The following is an 18,634-nucleotide window of genomic DNA, read 5'->3' on the forward strand; positions in this document are numbered from 1 at the left end:
TTTGCTGAAAAATTGAGAAATATTCTCTCTGAGTCAATCAAGGCAGGAGACATGTAAGGAATATGACTCCTAATAGCCAAAAAACAGTAAGTCATGAAAAAACCCTTGAGAATGAGTTCTCCACTTGTGGGGGATGGAGCAAAAATTCCTTCCTCCCTTCTTCCCTCCCCACCAATGTCCATCTCATAGCAAAGTTCATATAGTAGAAACCATCTCACAGTAAGGAGAAAGATCAGAGTTAAGGCAAGAGTGAGATTTAAGAAGGCTGATACCTGTGAGCCCTGAACATTAGGAGTTGAGCTATGAAGAACAAGACCAGGGACCTCAACTAAGTAACTTGCCCAGAAGGCAATCTATGCTCAGCAGGAAAAAGCATGAGAATACCATAAGAAAGGAAAGGACATTTGGTCCCTGGAGAACTGGAATTTTAACTTTCCAGGCCACATGTGTATCCTTCTATTACTTATGTAAAAAACCCACTCTTCCCAAAGATGCTAAATTTGTGGAAATGTGTGCTCCAGATTTATGAGGGGAATATTTTGCTACTTTGATTCATGCCATACCACTTCAGCAAACAATCAGCATCTCTGTCTCCCAACTAAAGGTAAACACACATTTGAAGGGGTTTATGAGCAACCACTATCAGAGTATTTTGAACTTGGGGCAGTCAGTCCCAACTTATGATTTCAAGATGACTGGGGCAAGGGGGCAGGGGGCAATAAGGTAACTGAGAGTAGGACATTACACTAATCATAGAATGTGATTCCTATTCTGACTCTACCTTGCTTGTGATATTGAACATGCTATTTTAACTTCTTTTGGGCCTCAGATTCATTATCTTAAAAAAAGATGGTGTTGACCAAACTTTACAACTCTAACAATCTGTGAACCTATGTGCTGTAGATGCAAGAATTTGAGAACCTATAAACTACAGACATGGACATGGGTCAGTCCAATCCCTCTCCAAATGTATCTCCCTATATAACATCCTTAAAAAGTAGCAATCCAGCCTCTAATTCAAGGTAGTTCTGCCTTCCAGAGCCAAGCAGAACGAGGGAAATCTCTAATGGCATTTTCCACAACTTTCTGGTAACTTCATAAGAAAAATAAACTATGAAGATATGGGCAAGTCACTCTGCCAAAAAGTAAATAGCCAATCAATATCAGCAAATGGACAAACCCTTCCAATCTCTATTGACAGTTCTGGTATATTAACCCTATGGTGATTTGTCCTTACTGGGGTATACTGGGTCCTCAAAAAGGTATTAACAAAAAAAGGCAACCCACAACAGCTATTAGCCTGGGAAAGAGCATACACAGAACCATTTATTGCTGTGCCAGGTTGCCCTGATACAACAGTGTCTGCTAAGCTAACAGCACTTTCTCACCATAGCACTGAAGCCGTGATGTTGTGTTGACAGTTAAGTAAACAAACCACCCATCGGCGGGCAGCTGTCAGACAGGAGCTGGCTGCCTGTCTGAAGAAGAGCCAATATGCATGCTGACAGGTCACCAGGAACACAAAGAATGATGGATCCTAATGACACTGTCTTCTTGTCAACGCATCATTAGTGCGGATCCATCTCTTAAACAAAGCAGTCAATTTCTTTATTTCTCAAAAAATTTGATATACTCTTTGCCACTCAATAAATACCATAAGACATCAGAAACATCACCTCTGTATGGCAAACTCCAGCAAAGACAATGCTTCAGCAGTAGAGCAAGGACACAACCTTTACCAAACTTTTAATTGAAAGAATGAACTAATAAAAGTAAATATATAAACAAAAATATTTTGAATGTGGACCTTGGTTGGTGTATCAAGTTTTGTTCCTGGGACATTCTAACTTCCCCAAGAAAATCCACTTTTCTACCCTTCAATCTTCAGGGTACAGGAACACAGAACAAAAGCACAGTGAAAACATCAGTTTTTCTAGGATAATATAGTGTAAGAGTGCCAGACTTGGAGAAGACCAGGGCTCAAATTACATTCCAGACTCTTACTAATTGTGTGATTCTGGACAAATCTTGAACTCTAGGACTAAATTTCTTTTTTTTTATTTATTTTTATTAAAGATATTATTTGAGTTTTACAATTTTCCCCCCAATCTTACTTTCCTCCCCCCACCCCACCACAGAAAGCACTCTGTCAGTCTTTACTTTGCTTCCATGTTGTACCTTGATCCAAATTGGGTGTGATGAGAGAGAAATCATATCCTTAAAGAAGAGAAGAGAAGTCTAAGAGGTGACAAGATCAGACAATAAGATATCTGTTTTTTTCTAAATTCAAGGGAATAGTCCTTGCACTTTGTTCAAACTCCACAGCTCCTTATCTGGATACAGATGGCACTCTCCTTTGCAGACAGCCCAATATTGTTCCCAATTGTTGCACTGATGGAATGAGCAAGTAGGACTAAATTTCTTTATATTGTATGAGGAAGTGGTTTAATTTAATGAGCTTTGAAGCATCTTGGAACACTATCAAACATCTAAATCTAAACCTATAAATCTATCATCTAAATCGATAATTCTCATGAAGCCTATAGTCCCACAGTGTCAAATTCAAATAAAAACAGGGGCTACTAATCCATATATTATAATCCTTGCAGATTACATATTGACTGGTTCTAAAATATAATATTAGATTATTATTATGTTAAATATTTTAGTCTGGTTCAGGCTGCACCCAGTAGTACCTGACAATAGACAATCAACACTTAGAAAGGCCTGATGATCATGCCAACCAAGGATTGAAAGAACGAGAATCGCCATTTTGGACAAGAGAAGATAGGTGGATATGTCCAAGTATCTAAAGAGTTATCATGGGACAGAAGACTGAAATATAAGAGTGGGATCAGTGGGTGGAAGATGCAGAGAAGGGTCACTTCAATATAAAGAAAAACTTAAAGACAGAGCTGTCCAAGAATGGAAGGAAATTGAATGGGATTGGGAGAATCCCCATAATGGAAATCTTCAAGTGGAAGAAATGCATGGATCAGGAATGCTCACAGCAGCATTGTGCTCATTTCTCAGGGAAAGAAAGGGGCCTACAAATCATACCAATGACTGTATCCAAGCTCTGAAGAGCCAAACTCTAATCCAGAACACATAATGGTTCACCATAGAGCCAAGGGACCAGAAATAGTTGCTCATCTTTCTCCAAAGAGGCTACAGTGAGCAGTCCAGCTTCAAATCTACTTCAATCCATGGTATGTAAATGGCTGGTACCAGTGGGGCTGGGTAAATCAAAAATACTATATCTAAATACTACTCTAAAATGTTGCACTTTATGTGTAAAGAATAGCATTGGTTGGTTTTTCCGAGCACAATGATGGGTTTGTAAGGAGTCATTCTTGCTCTCTCATGGGTCTTCATTTGTAAAACTACTTGGCAAGATTTAAGACAGAGCATATTTTTGTGGAAAAACATGCGTACATATCCACAGATTCCCTTTTTGTACATTTATATGGGATAGAACACCCACAAAAACACACATACACAAACATCAAGATCATTTTAGATTCACATTCTAATCAACTACATTTACCAGCCCAGACCCTAAAAGACTACCAAGAAATACAAAATAATTGATCTAGAAAGAATCCTAGATATTTACCTGAGTAGAGGTATTATCTAAGAGGGTACTATCTAAGTAGTATACCCTCTAGAAGCTAGAATCTCCCCCAACAAATGTCATCCAACTCTCACTTGAAGATCTCCAATAATGAAAGGACTAACTACCTCTCCCATTTCACTTCTCAGATAGCTCTAATTATTATGGGGTTTTTTTTACATCAAGTCACTATCTACTTCTCTACAATAATCCTAGCTCTCTGTTCTCTGGGGTCCAGCAAAATAAGTCATTATAGTCCTATCCACTTGGCAGCCCTCATAATAACTAACTTACAATAGCTACCATATTCCTGCAAATCTTCCCTTCTCAATTCACTAAGTACTTTATTGCAACTAAAATGTGAAAGGCATCATGCAATGTACTGGAGATACAAAGACAAAAATGAAATTGTTTCTATCCTGAAATATTTTACATTCTTCAGGATAAACCCAAGGTCTTTCAATCAATAGGAATAGAAAATGGTTTTAAGAAAACTTCCTTTTCCATATAGTTCTCCCCTGTACAAGCACTGATTTATCAGTATCCTTCCTAAAACAGGTACCCCAAAATTAAAAATAATAGTCCAAATGGTTTGGATTAGGGCAGGAGATAGCAGAACAATTTGGGCATATCTAAAGCAAATGTTCTCAGTAGGTGTTCAACATATAGTAAACAAGCTGTCTCCAAGATAGGAGAGGGGAAGAAGACCCTCTAAAAACTATTCCAGTAGTGTTTTTTAAAATGAGCATTAGACTGAAAAATGATCAAGAAATTAAAGGTAAAATAGTTGTAAGTGCATTTTATTAGATCAGATTTCCACAAAAAAAGACAGCCAAAGGTTTGTAGACACCAGGGAAGGGATCCATACAGAAAAATTTGGTCCAAGAGGGCAGCTCACGAAAGCCTTTTCACATCAAGAATCAGGCACAAGCCAGGGAAGCCTAGAACCTGAAGCCATGTATCACAGCCAAGTTCTCTGGAGCAAAGTCTTGCCAAGGACATCTGAAATCTGTGGCTGTGTAACTCTAACCCCAAACCAGGGTTCAGAAACTCACAGGACTCAGACCTAGAGACAATGATCTGAGCAAGCCCTAGATCAGACTATTGCTGCACAGAAAACCATTGCATACATGAGGATAGTTCCAAACTGCATGTTGGCCAGTCAATTCTTCATCAAAGAATATAGAACTGATTACCTAGACCCAGATAATACAGACCAGTATCAAAGATGGTCCCTGCTTTCCTTCTAGAAGTGCACAAAGCCTGGACTGACCTGTCAAAAAATATCAATTCAATTAAATAAAAATGCAAAAATGAGTAAGCAGAAGAAAATACTAAAACAAAACTCAAAATAAGAGAATAATTCCAAATCATCCAAATTTGCCAATAATTTTACAAAAATCTATGGAAATAATAAAAGAGAACTATAGAAATAATAATAAAATAAATGAAATGAACACTCTAGAGAAAAGAATGGAAAGGGTGATGAACAGTTTGGTACAGAAAGTACAAAATCTTGCTTAGAACAGACATCTTGAAAATTAGATTAGAATAAATAGAAAACAATGCCTCAATTAAATAATAATATTAGAATAAAACAAAAAGGCTAAAAAAGATCAGAATATTTAAAGTATCTCTTGTAAATAGCAATTAATCCAGAAAACTGGTCATCAATATGGAGATTCAAAGAATCACTGGACTGCTTGGAAACCTCAACCATAAAAATCCAAGCAATCATACTTCAAGAAATTGTGATTGAAAACTAACCAAACCTATTAGAACCAGAAGTAAAAGTAAAATAAAAATAAAAATAATCCAACAGTCACTTCCTGAGAAAAATCTTCCAATCAAAACTTCCAGGCACATCATACCAAAATCCAAAGCTTCTAAATCATAGAAAAAATACTGTAAGAAACCAGAAAAAAAAAGTTCAATTATCAAGAAGGTAATCAGAATCATCCAAGATCTAGAAGCTTTCACTACAAAAAAGAAAAGAGCTTGGAATATGATATTCCAAAAAGTAAGAGATAAAGGTTTACGACCAAGAATAATGTAACTAAGTTAAAAAAAAATCTTAACGGGGAGAAATGAACTTTTAGGGAAATATAAGACTTCCAAGTATTCCTGAAGAAGACACCAAAACTGAGTAGATATTTAGAAATAGCAACAGAAGAGTCAAGAGGAAAATAGAAAGGTAAATACATTTGAGAACTGAAAAAGACTATATAATGATGAAATCTTTTTATTCTATTAAAGGAAAAAATGTGTTCCTTCAGAACTCTAAGAACTTCAAAAGTAATGGAGTAAATGTGATCTAAAAGCAATTTTATTATCTTCAGAGGAAAAAGAAGAAAAGGGAAGGAAAATGTAATATACTAAAGAAGAAGAAAGGATTTAGGGAACAAAATTTACTACCTCCCATAACTGGGGTACATGAGAAGACTACACAAACATGGAGGAATGGGCTACACATGGACCTCACTTTCATCTGAGTCATACAAAGATCAGTTAAATACACACACATACACACACATACGTGTGAACACAAATGTAAACACAATACATACACACACTAAAAGTTTGGTGTAGAGATCTGGTAAATTCAACAAGGAATCAAAGAAAAAGGAAAAGAAAGGAAGAACAAAAGAAAAATAATATAATAAATAACATAATAGCGGAAGCTAACTTTTTAATTAAATCTTTTACTAAATGCAAAACACTTTTATACATATTATTTCATGTCATAAATTCAGAATCTCAGAACAGGAAGATGTTTTTCAGGTCATTTATCTAAGCTAACCTTTCAACAGTACCACAACTCTCTGCTTAAATCCCTCCAGTAACAGGAAGCCCATGAGTTTCATTGTTGGCTTTAATTTTTGGAAAGCTTTCTCTTCCAGTTACTGAGCTGAAATCTGCCTCCCCAAGACTTTCACTCACTGATACCAAAGCTATTCTTTAGGTTCAAACAATTTAATCTCTATTCCACATGACAATCATTCAAATACTTGAACACAGTGAACAAAACTTCTCCTAACTCTTCCCCAGGTTAAACATCCTCTTTCTTAAATCATTCATCAATCATATCGTACTGTTTCTAATCTCTTTTTCATCATCATGGTCCCTGTCCTTAGCACACTGGAAACTTATCAACAAAATTAAAATGTGGCTCTGGGAACTGGATAAAATTCTCCAGACATGAACTGATTTGCACAGAGAAGAATGGAATTATCTCCTCCCCTACTCCAGACATTAGACTCTCACTATACCTTTCTGCAACCTAATAATAACCTCTGCACTAATCCTTTTGCAAAGCAAATATTGTCATACCCATATTATAAATGAGTAAACCAAGACTTAGTTAGAAACATTGCTTTACTAAGGTTACAGAGTTTAGAAATGATATATTTAAACTTTTATTTCATGCTTTACAAACTTCTCTGGGCTTTAGTTTTCACATCCATAAAATGAGAGATTTGGATTAAATGACCTCTAAGAATTTTTTGATTAAATGACCTCTTGAGATTTTTTTCAACTCTAAATTTAGGATCCTGTGATCTCATAAACTCCCCAACCTCTTCATTACTCCAGGTTTAATCATTACCACTTTGCACTGGATAAAAATTTTATTCTTAGGAGAATAACAATTTCACATACAACACAAGAAAATCCAGGGTATGTTTCTTGTTAACTCCTTTAGGAAACCACACTAAATACCCATTACCTGGACTTTTACTTTCCATAATGTCAGTTTCTTTCCAGAAAGAAGTTTGATATTCATTTGAAAAGTCCATGTCTGGAATAAAGGTCAAACTTTAATTCTCTGGGCAATCAAGTTCTTGATGTTACGCCTATTGATTGAGACAATTCCTTGCCAGAGATCAAAGAATTGTGTACTCCTGTATAGTTTGACTACTTCTTCTCAAGAAGGATAGATTTCACAAAAGGAATATTTTTTCCTTCCAATACTGGCCCCTGCCTGAGCAATCTTGAGTGAGTAGTAATATCAGTACTTAAAATAAGAATAGATGACCAACAAATATTGGTCAAATGTCTCCAATTATCTCCCAGAGACACTGCTCCCACTTATCATACCATCAAATATATGAACTTCTGGTTTCAACACAGTGCTGTATTGTATATTGCTAACTGTTAAACTACTTTCCATGAAGTACTTCTCCTGACACAGTTGAGTGTAAGGGGTACCACTTATAGAATCTTAGGTTTAACATTACATGAGATCCTATAAATCATCTAATCCAGTTTCTGACCATCAATCATCTTGCCACCTAAAAACCACTTTATTCTCCTCTTTCTCTTACTCTTCTAGAATTCTTTAATCCCTTGAATGGATCTTACCATCTGGATGTTGGTCGAAAAGGCAACCTGAAAATCTATTCCAGACTTAGAGACACCTTTAACTCTTCCTTTTTAAAAATCTGGCATCTTTGATATAGATCCTAAGGCTGATTCCTTATAGCTTGTCCATAGGATCTCTTTTTTTGAGGTCAGAGAAAACTTCACTACTGATACCATCTGGATAAGAGAAGACCTGGAGTACACAGTAGCCTACCTCAAGATTCACAAGGCTGTTATATGGAAAGGGTGAGGGGAAATGTTTTGCTTGGACCTAGAAAATAGAATTAGTTCTAATGGGGTGGATACTGTCAAGAGGCAGGCTTTTGACTCAATTTAAGGGTAAACTTTCTAAAATTAGAGCTGTCCCAAAGTGTAATAGGCTGCCTTAGGAGGCAGTAACTTTTCTTTCACTGAAGGTCATCAAACCAAGGATTGTTAGCCCCATCATCTTGGGGATGCTGTTATAGATGCCACTGCCCCTTTAAGAATTGAACCAGAACTCTGTAGTTCCTTCTGACCCTGAAATTCTGATAGTACAGTATATATAGTATACTCATGCTCAATGGGGAACATAATCCTAGCTAATTGAATACATTAACCATTAGTCATACTGCTGATTCATATTAAGCTTGCAATCCACAAAATTCTAGGTTCTTCTCCCCCATGGATACTGTTCTAGAACCATACTGCTAACATTCTCCAAAACTGTAAATGATTTTTTGAGCCAAAGTCAAAGATTTACATTTATCCCCTATTATTTTATCTCCTAGCTTGATGTCATCTATACATTTGATAAACATGTTATCTGTGCCTTCACCCAAATCATTAATAAAAAATGTTGAGAACAAGAGGACCAAGAACTAATCCCTGTGGCACTCATTTGTGACCTCTTTCCAAGGTTACAAGGATTCATTAATTATTCATTTTTTAATGTAATTATAGATCTAGGTTATCATACAACTGACAACTTTCTATCCTGTCCACAAGGATAATATGGGAAACTTGGACAAATGACTTGCTGAAATCCAGGTATGTCATTCTCCTGATCTGCTAGTCTAGTAAATGTGTCAAAGTAAATAGTCTGGTCTATCATGAATTGTTTTTTATGAATCCAAATTGGTTCTCAATTATTATTTCCCTTATCCAGGGCAAGAAAACACAGAACTCAAAGGCCATGCTTTTGTAAGTCCACAAAAGGGTCTTGTAATACATTCAAAGAAGAAGGAATTGTTGTGATTAGGTCAAAAATTATAATCAAGAATTCTGTTGAACTCCAGCTAAAACAGAGACAGACCTGTTTGTTTCCTTTCCATCCAATATAATTCTAACCACCCAGTAGCTAAGCATGGCCAATCTCTTCTCTGACTGCCTCTTGAAATTTCTCCATCAGGGCAAAATGGAATGATGACAAGAAAATTACTAAAATGTCCATACTCTTTTATCCAGATTCATATATGCTCCAAATTCATATATAATAAAAAAGAAAAGTCCCATATATACCAAAATATTTACAAAAGGATGATGTTTGTAATGACAAAAAACAAAGCAGATTACAATCAATTGAGAAATAACCAAATATCATGTAATACATGAATGTAATGGAATATTGTTGCATGGAAAGAAATGACAAATAGAGGAATACAGACAAGCAAGGAAGCACTCACATAAACTGATGACTCATAGTGAAGAAAGCAGAACCAAGAAAACAATAAACAAGACAAAGAAAAGAACATCTATAAAATAACCTATACTGAATCTTTTAAATTTATCACAACTGAGATCAACCCAAAAAAAAGAGATATGAGAGTACTTATCTTCCATTTATTTTCAAAGGAAGATGTACCTATGGATATGAACAGTACATATAATGCTAAACTTTGTTGATATGTTGATTTTTTTGGATTGTTTCTCTTTTTAATTTGTAGATCTGAGAGATTATTATCCATGGAAGAGGAAAGATATAGTGGGGATATAAAAACAAAAATATCAATAACTTTTAAAAATAATCCAAAGGAGTTTTGAGACAAGTTTTTAAGGTCCAAAAAAAGTAAATAAATATAATTGTATTTTTCCCATGCTTTGAATGGCCATCCCTATTAAATTCCTAATCTATCTTCTAAAATCCAAGTGTCAAATTCCACTTTTCAAGGAATCTTTCCCTGAGGCCTTTGCCATTTCTCTTAATAGTAAAAATTTTTCCCTCTTGAGGGAAGCAATGAGTTTCAACAGAAAGAACATATTATTGTAATTAGAGTTTTGGAGTCAAAGTCCCTTGTAAGAAGTCTTTTTCCCCTTCCTAGATAGAGTCTTCACAAAGTTCCCTTTGGAAGTGTAGATAGCTGCTAGACTCCTTATGGACTACTGAAGCTACCCTTGGGAAATTCAACTCTTCTAGAATTTTCTAAATACACAAGTTCTAGATAGTTGTGCTCCATTATGCTCCTATGCTCCATTTATTTCAGGATAATTTATTTTTACACAATGTTTTTCTGAATTAAAACTCAGGTGGTGAACTATACTGTCAAAGAGGATTGGTGAAAATACATTGCAACATCTTGCTACCAAAAAAAAGTATTTCAATGCAGAACCTTAATGGGGTTGGACTATTACTGGGACTATTATTGGGAATCACTGGGAAGCATTTATTTTGAGAGAGAGAGTGAGAGACAGAGAGACAGAGAGACAGAGAGGTCAAGACAAGGACCCTCTCCACACCCACTACTCTTATTTAGCCTTTGTTTTTGAAGAGGGCCAATGACAACATGAAGAGATGTTTTGACTTGCATATGAAATGTATGTGAGTCAGAGTTGTGTGAAGTAGTCTGTGTCACTCTTTCTTCCAGAGTCATTAAAGTCCAAAGGCAAGATAAAAGTCAAGTCAACTGGTGATGACCTAGGATACAGTGGATAATCTTGGCATCTTCTATACCTAAACAAGTGCTCTATAGCACTTCAGTTGTCTTCACAGTCACTGGAACAAATTGTTCTCATCTTTTCATTCTGCCAGGGTAAAATCTTCACATGCCTGAGTTAGACAACCCCCTAACTCACTAGCAGGTCTATCAGTTACCCCCATTCTGATTTAACCCATCAGTCAAATAGTGTTAGCAAGTGTAGTTGTTTAGCAAAATTTGCTGATCAATCTGATGAACTGATAATGAGGGTAATGAGTCTTTGTGCAAGACTCTGGTTACATATCTCATTTGAGGGTATGGGGCATGCCCAAGGGTATACAGAAGTCAGATCAAATCCAGTTCTAGAAAACTGTTATATTTTCAATGTGAATATGTACACCTAGGAAAACAAACAGATACCACAATTCAGGGAATGATTTATTGTTTTGGGGGTTTAGGGGGATTTTTGCAAGGCAAATGGGGTTAAGTGGTTTGCCCAAGGCCACACAGCTAGGTAATTATTAAGTATCTGAGGTCACATTTGAACTCATGTACTCCTGACTCCAGGGCTGGTGCTCTATCCACTGGGCCACCTAGCTGCCCCTGATTTATTGTTTTATGAAGTTCAGAAGGTAAAATAGAAAATGTTAATAATGCAGATTAAACTTAGAAGTATATTATTCTTACAATTTCCCCCCCAGGGAGCGGGTTGTTATATTTCCCAGCACAAGCCCATGAACAACCTCTCTAAAAGGATAACAAATGTCTAATGGGACATGCCCAGTAGAACCTTAAATCTGATCCACTGGGGATGAATTTATTTGCTCAAATTGGATTGATTATGAATAAGTTGGCTTGGATAGGACCATGCATAAATTCAAGTCTCTTTGACTTTTCTTCTTTCCAGAGACCTGACAGTAGACTGAATCCTATGAAGTCTGAGGACTGTAGCTTACTGGAGAAAGGTGGAATTTGTGAAAGAAGAGAGTGGGGGGGGGGGGGGAATAGGCTGCTTATGGGCTACTCTGAATACTTTATAGGTTTTCTGCATGCTTTATTGTATTGGACAATACATTACATGTGCTTTTCCTCTGAGAACATGTAAAGTAGCTAGGGATCCTTTTATTAATATATGGTGGGATCTAGACATGAGCTATATTTGAGCTACATTTTGAAATTTCCTTGAGGCAACTCAGGGTAGGGACAATATGAGGCAAACATATAATGAAAGTAGGAAGGAGTAAAGTAAAGGGGGGTGGCATCCACAAGATTGCTCATAAAACCCAGAGCCTGAGGGTGCTGGACCCTAGTTATACATTTAGTTCAAGCTTCCTGGTATTGATTATTTGTAGACTTGATCTTCCCACTCTCATTATCCCATATTAGATTATAAGATTCTTTAAAACAGGGTCTGTCACATCTATCTTTAAATTCTCAACACATTACTGAGACTTATTTATGGTAGGCACTTAATAAATGTTTGTTGAATCAAAATGAGGCAATATTCCCACTTTCACATTCCTCTTAGAAACATTGCTTTGGAGAATTATGAAACTTTTAGAGGGATGCTGGGAAAAAAATTCATTAAGATAGAAATTTCCAACATCTAAACCAGACAAAGCAGTCTGCCAAAGGAACATCACCAATTAAGTATCAATTGATGCAATTCCTTCTTCAAGTTCTCCTACAAAATTCATGAAAACTCCAGAAAAACAACAGACATAGAAACTGTCAGAAAGACATCACCCAAATGCCCACCAAGGTAAAAGGGAAGTCTCAAAGCCATGGCAAAACATTTTAAAACCATTTTAAACTAAGTCTGCTGTTGAAAACCCAAGATACTAAAGGGCTGGCCCCTTCCATAGATACCGAGTATGATTTATTTAAAATGTGTTCCTTACCCAGAGGTCTTTGGGCGTGTGTTCAAAACCACAAAGGCCGTACAACAAGGAAACTCGATCCAGCTGGGAGAAGTTACCATTGGAGAAGTCTGTGGGGGGAGACTGAACGTTTCCCTTCTGGCTCTGCCAGACTTCACTTTGGAGCCCTAGGTGTGCACTTTTCCCTCCCTGCCCCACTGAGTCTTATCACAGAGACAAATAACATCAGGGCTGGAGAAACCTTAGAGATAAACTAGTCTAACTCCCTTCATTTTACATGTGAAGTAAATGAAGCCCAGAGAGGTAAAGAGACTTGCCTAAAGTCACACAGCAAACAAGCTATATAGCTAAGTCTCTATTTCCAATTCAGTTTCCTGCTTCCACATACATGGCAAGGCAATTACTTTAAGGATTCCTATCAGACAAATCTGCCAATTTGGTACTCCTATGAAATCCTGAGAGTGAGAAGGGGTAACGAGATAAAGGGGAATGATGAAAGACAAAAGAAAAAGGAAGGAAAATCCAGGACTACAGAAGCATGCTTACTGCATGCACCTCCTTCAAAAACTCCATCACCAAAATAAGGTGTTTGGAGTAGCCAGTCTCTGAGCTTATTTCCAGTTCTTAAGTTCCTATGAAACTATCAACTCCCTGGCCATGGTCTTCATCCCAACCTCAGGCCCAATCTTGATTACTTTTGACTGGATAAATATTTCTGTGCAGAAGGGACTGGATTCTTGTAGGTTTGGCACATCTCTTAGAGCTCATCTGTTAAATGGGTATTAAACTTGCATGTCCTACTTCAGAAGAATGAAGGATAGATCTGAAGGGATCATGCATATAAAATGGTTTATAAACCTTAAAGCACTCTCTTAGAGGTCGTATGGTCTAGTACTGAATTCGATGCCTTGAAAGATCTTGGGTAAAATCCCATCTCTCACTCCCTTACTCTATGCATAAATATAAACTCCAAGTTTTCAGGTTCCTGTTCCTTAAAATGGGAATAATAGCTGGAGTATCTGCCTCATAGTTATGAAGGCAGGTCAGATTAGATAATGGAAGTTAAAGCTCTTTGTAAATCTTCCAGTACTATAGAAATGTCAGCTATTATTAACTAGGTAAACATTGAGTTGTCTTAATTAGTTCTGAGTTTACTACTGAGGCTGTAGATTTTGATTCCACTCCTACAATCCAGTCATCAACTGCAGCAGCCTACCACATGTTATCCTCGCTTTTTTATGGGAGAAAGTGACAGAACCTTAGAGGAAGGTAGGACACAATTCTCAACTCTCAACAGACAGGTCATCCATTCATGGAGGTCCCTGTGCTCTTACCTCAATTGCCTATTCCTATTCTAGAATTTTGGGCTTCTGATTGATGGGTACTCACACTTCAAGACCCAATTCAGACCTTCCATATACTGTTACCCCTCCATCTTCCTGGGATACTCTCATATCTCTCCCCCCGCCTCTCATTCCAACTCTACTTCTAAAATAGCAATAAAATCAACACTACCATTCCTAGAAAAGACATGTCAATCTTTGTTCTAATATCCTATATTCACCAACCTTCCCTGTGACTTTTTGGACTAAAATACCCCTCCTTAGCACCACTCTTTTTAAAGTGTTGTCTTTCCTTCTTTAAAAAAGAAAAAACTCTTGAGGGTAGGAACTGTAGTTCTTTCAGTATTTCCATCTTCTATCAGTACCTAGCATAGTTTTTTTTATTTGTTCAGTAATCTGCTCTGCTATGCTTAGACCATCTAAAAGTGATCATGAAACCATTAAGTATAAATCTCATTCCTAGGGATGATCAGTCCTCCTAATGTTGGAAGCCAGTGCCCCCACAACCTTGAGGTCCCATAATGTGTCTGGGGCTACAAGATACAAAGTACATAGAAGGTCAAATATCAGACATCAGGAAATGTTTTTCATATATTCCCAGGCAGGTAATTCATCACAGAAAGAATATTCTGAACTTCCATGAGATCAGCTAGTCCAATAAAGGAGCTCATGATGACCCATGAGCCTGGGTCACAGATGCAAATATGCCCAGAAGAGCAAAATAAGTAAAAGAATGCATATAGAGAAGCTTATTCTATGAAGCATGACAGGTGAATCTATTCCCTTCAAGTCAGGTCCTGCTTAGCCAAGAAGGACAACATCTGACTTCAAGATTCCCTCCCATGGCTCTTTTGGGACCTGACCAAATAGACAGTTCCACCTAACAAGATGTTTTCTATGGGTTACTATCCCATTTCTTACACCCATCATTTCCCTCTCCATTCCCATGGCCCCAGTTGTCATTCAAGCTCTCATCATCTCTTGCCTAAACTACTGCAGTAGCCATATCTCTGGAGTCATTTTTCATCCTCTCCTATAATACAAATCAGTCCTTCCAATGCCGAGTTGATCCCCTCTCTGCCATGCTCAAATCCCTGCAATGGTCCTTCACTTCCTACAAAATAAAACCAAACTCCCAAAAAGGCATCCAAGGCACCCCCATTCTAAGGTTCTGGCCTGTCTTTTAGGCTCTATCTCTCGTTACATATTCAATGAACCTATTATATTAGAGGTGTCACCTAGAGGCAGGGATTCAGGTTAAGGTAGGGTCTTGAGTCAAGATCCAAAGCAACTCCCTAAGGAAGCCTGGGAACTCAGAACGAGTATGTCCCACATCTTAAAGTTGTGCTCACAATTTTCAAGACCTAGGATGCTGTTCCCTGTCATTTCTACCAATCAAAATCCAACCAATCAAAATCTAGTCATTCTCAATGTTCCTCTAGTTCTTTGGAATACACTTTGCTATAAATGTTTATAGAGGCACACAGGTCTTCCCCAGGACAACAGATTCTCCCTGCAATAGAACAGATCTGGCAGCCTTTCACAGTGTCTGAACCCATGCTCCACTCCTAGTCACAAGGGCTCTCCTGATAAAATGATAGAAGTTTGCAATAGCAGAAGTTTCTACACACCTTACAAAAAAGCAAGGACTTGAGAATATCAGAAAGACTATCAAGGGACCTTGGAGATCATTCTGTCAATCCCCACTTTATACAACTCATTGGAGTAGAACCAGTACTAGTACCTGGGTCTCTTAAAGATCATTCCAGTATGCTTTCTACTATACCACAAGTAATTATCATCATCATCATCATCATCATCATCATCATCATCATCATCTTTATTGTTAATTAGTGGTGGTATTGTAAGAAAAGCATGTTGTAAATCTTAAAGTGTTATTATTGTTATTCAGTCATTTCAGTAATGTTCAACTCTTCATGACCCCTTTTGGTGTTTTCTTTTTTTATTTTCTTTTTTTTTAAGGCAATGGGGTTAAGTGGCTTGCCCAAGGCCACACAGCTAGGTAATTATTAAATGTTTGAGGCCGGATTTGAACTCAGCTACTCCTGATTCCAGGGCGCCACCTAGCCGCCCCCATTTGGGCTTTTCTTAACAAACATAATGAGTGGTTTGTCATTTCTTTCTCTAGCTCATTTTACAGATAAGGAAACTGAGGCAAATAGGATTACACACTGCCAGGTAAATGTCTGAAGCTGGATTTGAACTTTATCCTCTGTATCATCTAGCTTTTCAAATCTTAAAGTTCCATAGATTAAATAGGAAGAATTATGAATATTATCATCTTCATCATACACTAAACCCAAGGACCCTAGGACTGTGGTGGTAGGGAAGAGAGGGAAGAAGAGAGAGAGAGAGTTTCAAAAGCAGCTTGAGTTTATAGGACAGGTAAATTATCTACTGATTATGGTTATCTATTACTTTCAATCCTAAACCTCTCTTCTTTCTCTCCAAGTTTGAGAAGAACCTGCATCTTTTTATATTTCCTGAGATAGAACAAGGGAAAGAATCTTCTTTGGCTTAAGTCACTAAAAAAAGAAAAAAACACATTTTTTATAAAAAAAAATATGTCTGCTTATGAACTTGGAGAATGGACACAGATGCTATTTTTCAGCCCTTTGCCACTTCTTACAGACTGGTAATAATCTTTCCAAAATGACTATTTACAATGGAGACACTGAGTCCCTGAGAAAGAAGTTGCACCAGTGGGTCCATGTACAGTTTACATCTGTTCTCTGTCAGTTACCAGATGGGATTCAAACCCTAGAATAATGCATTCTCTGCAATTCTCTTCTTGACCCAACAACAGTTTGATACAGGGTGTGATCCAACAGGCAAAGAGGAGACACCCAAACCAAGCCGAAATGCAGCCCAAGTCTGAGGAAAACATCTCCTGCCCAGGATTTAGACATGGAGTACATCTGCAAACATAGCACTGATCTTAATCACTCACACACACCAACTCCCTACCACCAACTCAGGACAACAAAATCTGCTTGTAATGAAAAAGGCGCTGCAGTCACTCCATGGCCTAAAACATGCCCAAGCTTTGGCTGGAATGTTTCAACAAGGGCTTCTTTAGTGTCAGAGCCTTCAACCTCTCCAGATGTGTATGCAGACACACACATTCAGATCTCAGCTTCCAGACCCTCTGCATCACTGCGTATGTCTAAAAGTAAGGAAGTGAGCTAAAACTCACCCCAGGAAGAATCACAGAAAATCTAAGATTGTCAGAGCTGGAAGGATCTTGGAAAATTGAACAAGACATTTAAAAGAGACCTTTGAGATCACTTTATCGAAGCCCATCATTTTACAAAGGCGGGAACTGAAACCTAGAAAGAAGAGACCTGACCAAGATCATACAGGGAGCAAGTAAGAGGAGTGGGCTTCTGAGCCTGCTTTGATTCCCTCCCTAGCTATTCTCTGTTCTCTTACACCAGACTTTTCCCTCTCTAGTGCACTGCGTTCAATCAAAATTATAAACCATTTTCCAGGCCAATGGTGGGAAATCCTTCTTCAGTTGAGGGTCACCAACTCAATGAAAAATATCCCAAGGACAAAACAAAAAGAAATCTTAAAATCTGTAATGTTTCAGCACTCTAAAAACCTGTGGTTTATTGGTATGGTTATCTTTCCCATTAACACAGACTGCAACCCCAATACACCTTTATATTGTTTATAATAATAGTTTGCATTTATTCATATATACCTATGGGCATGCATATTAATACATGTATATTCACACATATGCCCATTATAAAATAAATAAATATATATATATATATATATATATATATATATATATATATATATATATGGAACTTTGGAGGTTTTTTGGGGGGGATAGATATAATACATCCATGAACTTGGAGAAAAATATATATTTTAAATTTATTTTTCTCCAAGTTCATGGATGTATTATATCTATCCCCCCCAAAAAACCTCCAAAGTTCCATATATATATATATATATATATATATATATATATATATATATATATGTTGCCTTAGGCTTGGCAAAGAACTTTATAAATATTATCTCATTTCATTCTTACAACAACCCTAAGAGGTAGGTGGTATTATTATCCCTATTTTACAGAAGGGGAAATTTAGCAGACAAAGGATAAGGAACTTACCTTGGGTTATGAAGTTAGTAAGTATCTGAGGATAGAATTGAACTCAGGTCTTCCTGATGAGATCCAATGTCCCATCCACCATGCTACCCTAATTCAAAAAAATGGGATGGTGCAAAAAAAAAATCAACACAAGCCAATAAGCTTTACTATGCATGACCTGGCAAATTCTCATATACACAATCTGTTACTGGCATCATATTTGAAGCTTTTTCCAACTTGGACAGACCTATGCAGAGCTACAACAAAGGCAGAACAAGTGGAGCTTACCTCCAGGGTACCAAGACTTATAAAGCACTAGGAGCACTTGTACTCCTTTAGCTATAGAAATAACTGAGCTTGATATCTGGTTAGCATGAATAATAAGTAAAAATTCTTCCTTTCCTTGACAGCTA

General features: G+C 37.1%; 1 protein-coding gene across 1 annotated transcript in view; it reads right to left on the bottom strand.

The window, feature by feature from the left end:
• The window catches only part of ADAMTS2 (ADAM metallopeptidase with thrombospondin type 1 motif 2), a 478,959-nt gene that overhangs the window by 440,049 nt on the left and 20,276 nt on the right, over positions 1-18,634 (bottom strand). The window lies entirely within an intron of this gene.

Source organism: Macrotis lagotis, chromosome 1 (genome assembly GCF_037893015.1).
Source record: "Macrotis lagotis isolate mMagLag1 chromosome 1, bilby.v1.9.chrom.fasta, whole genome shotgun sequence".
Lineage (NCBI taxonomy): Eukaryota > Metazoa > Chordata > Mammalia > Peramelemorphia > Peramelidae > Macrotis > Macrotis lagotis.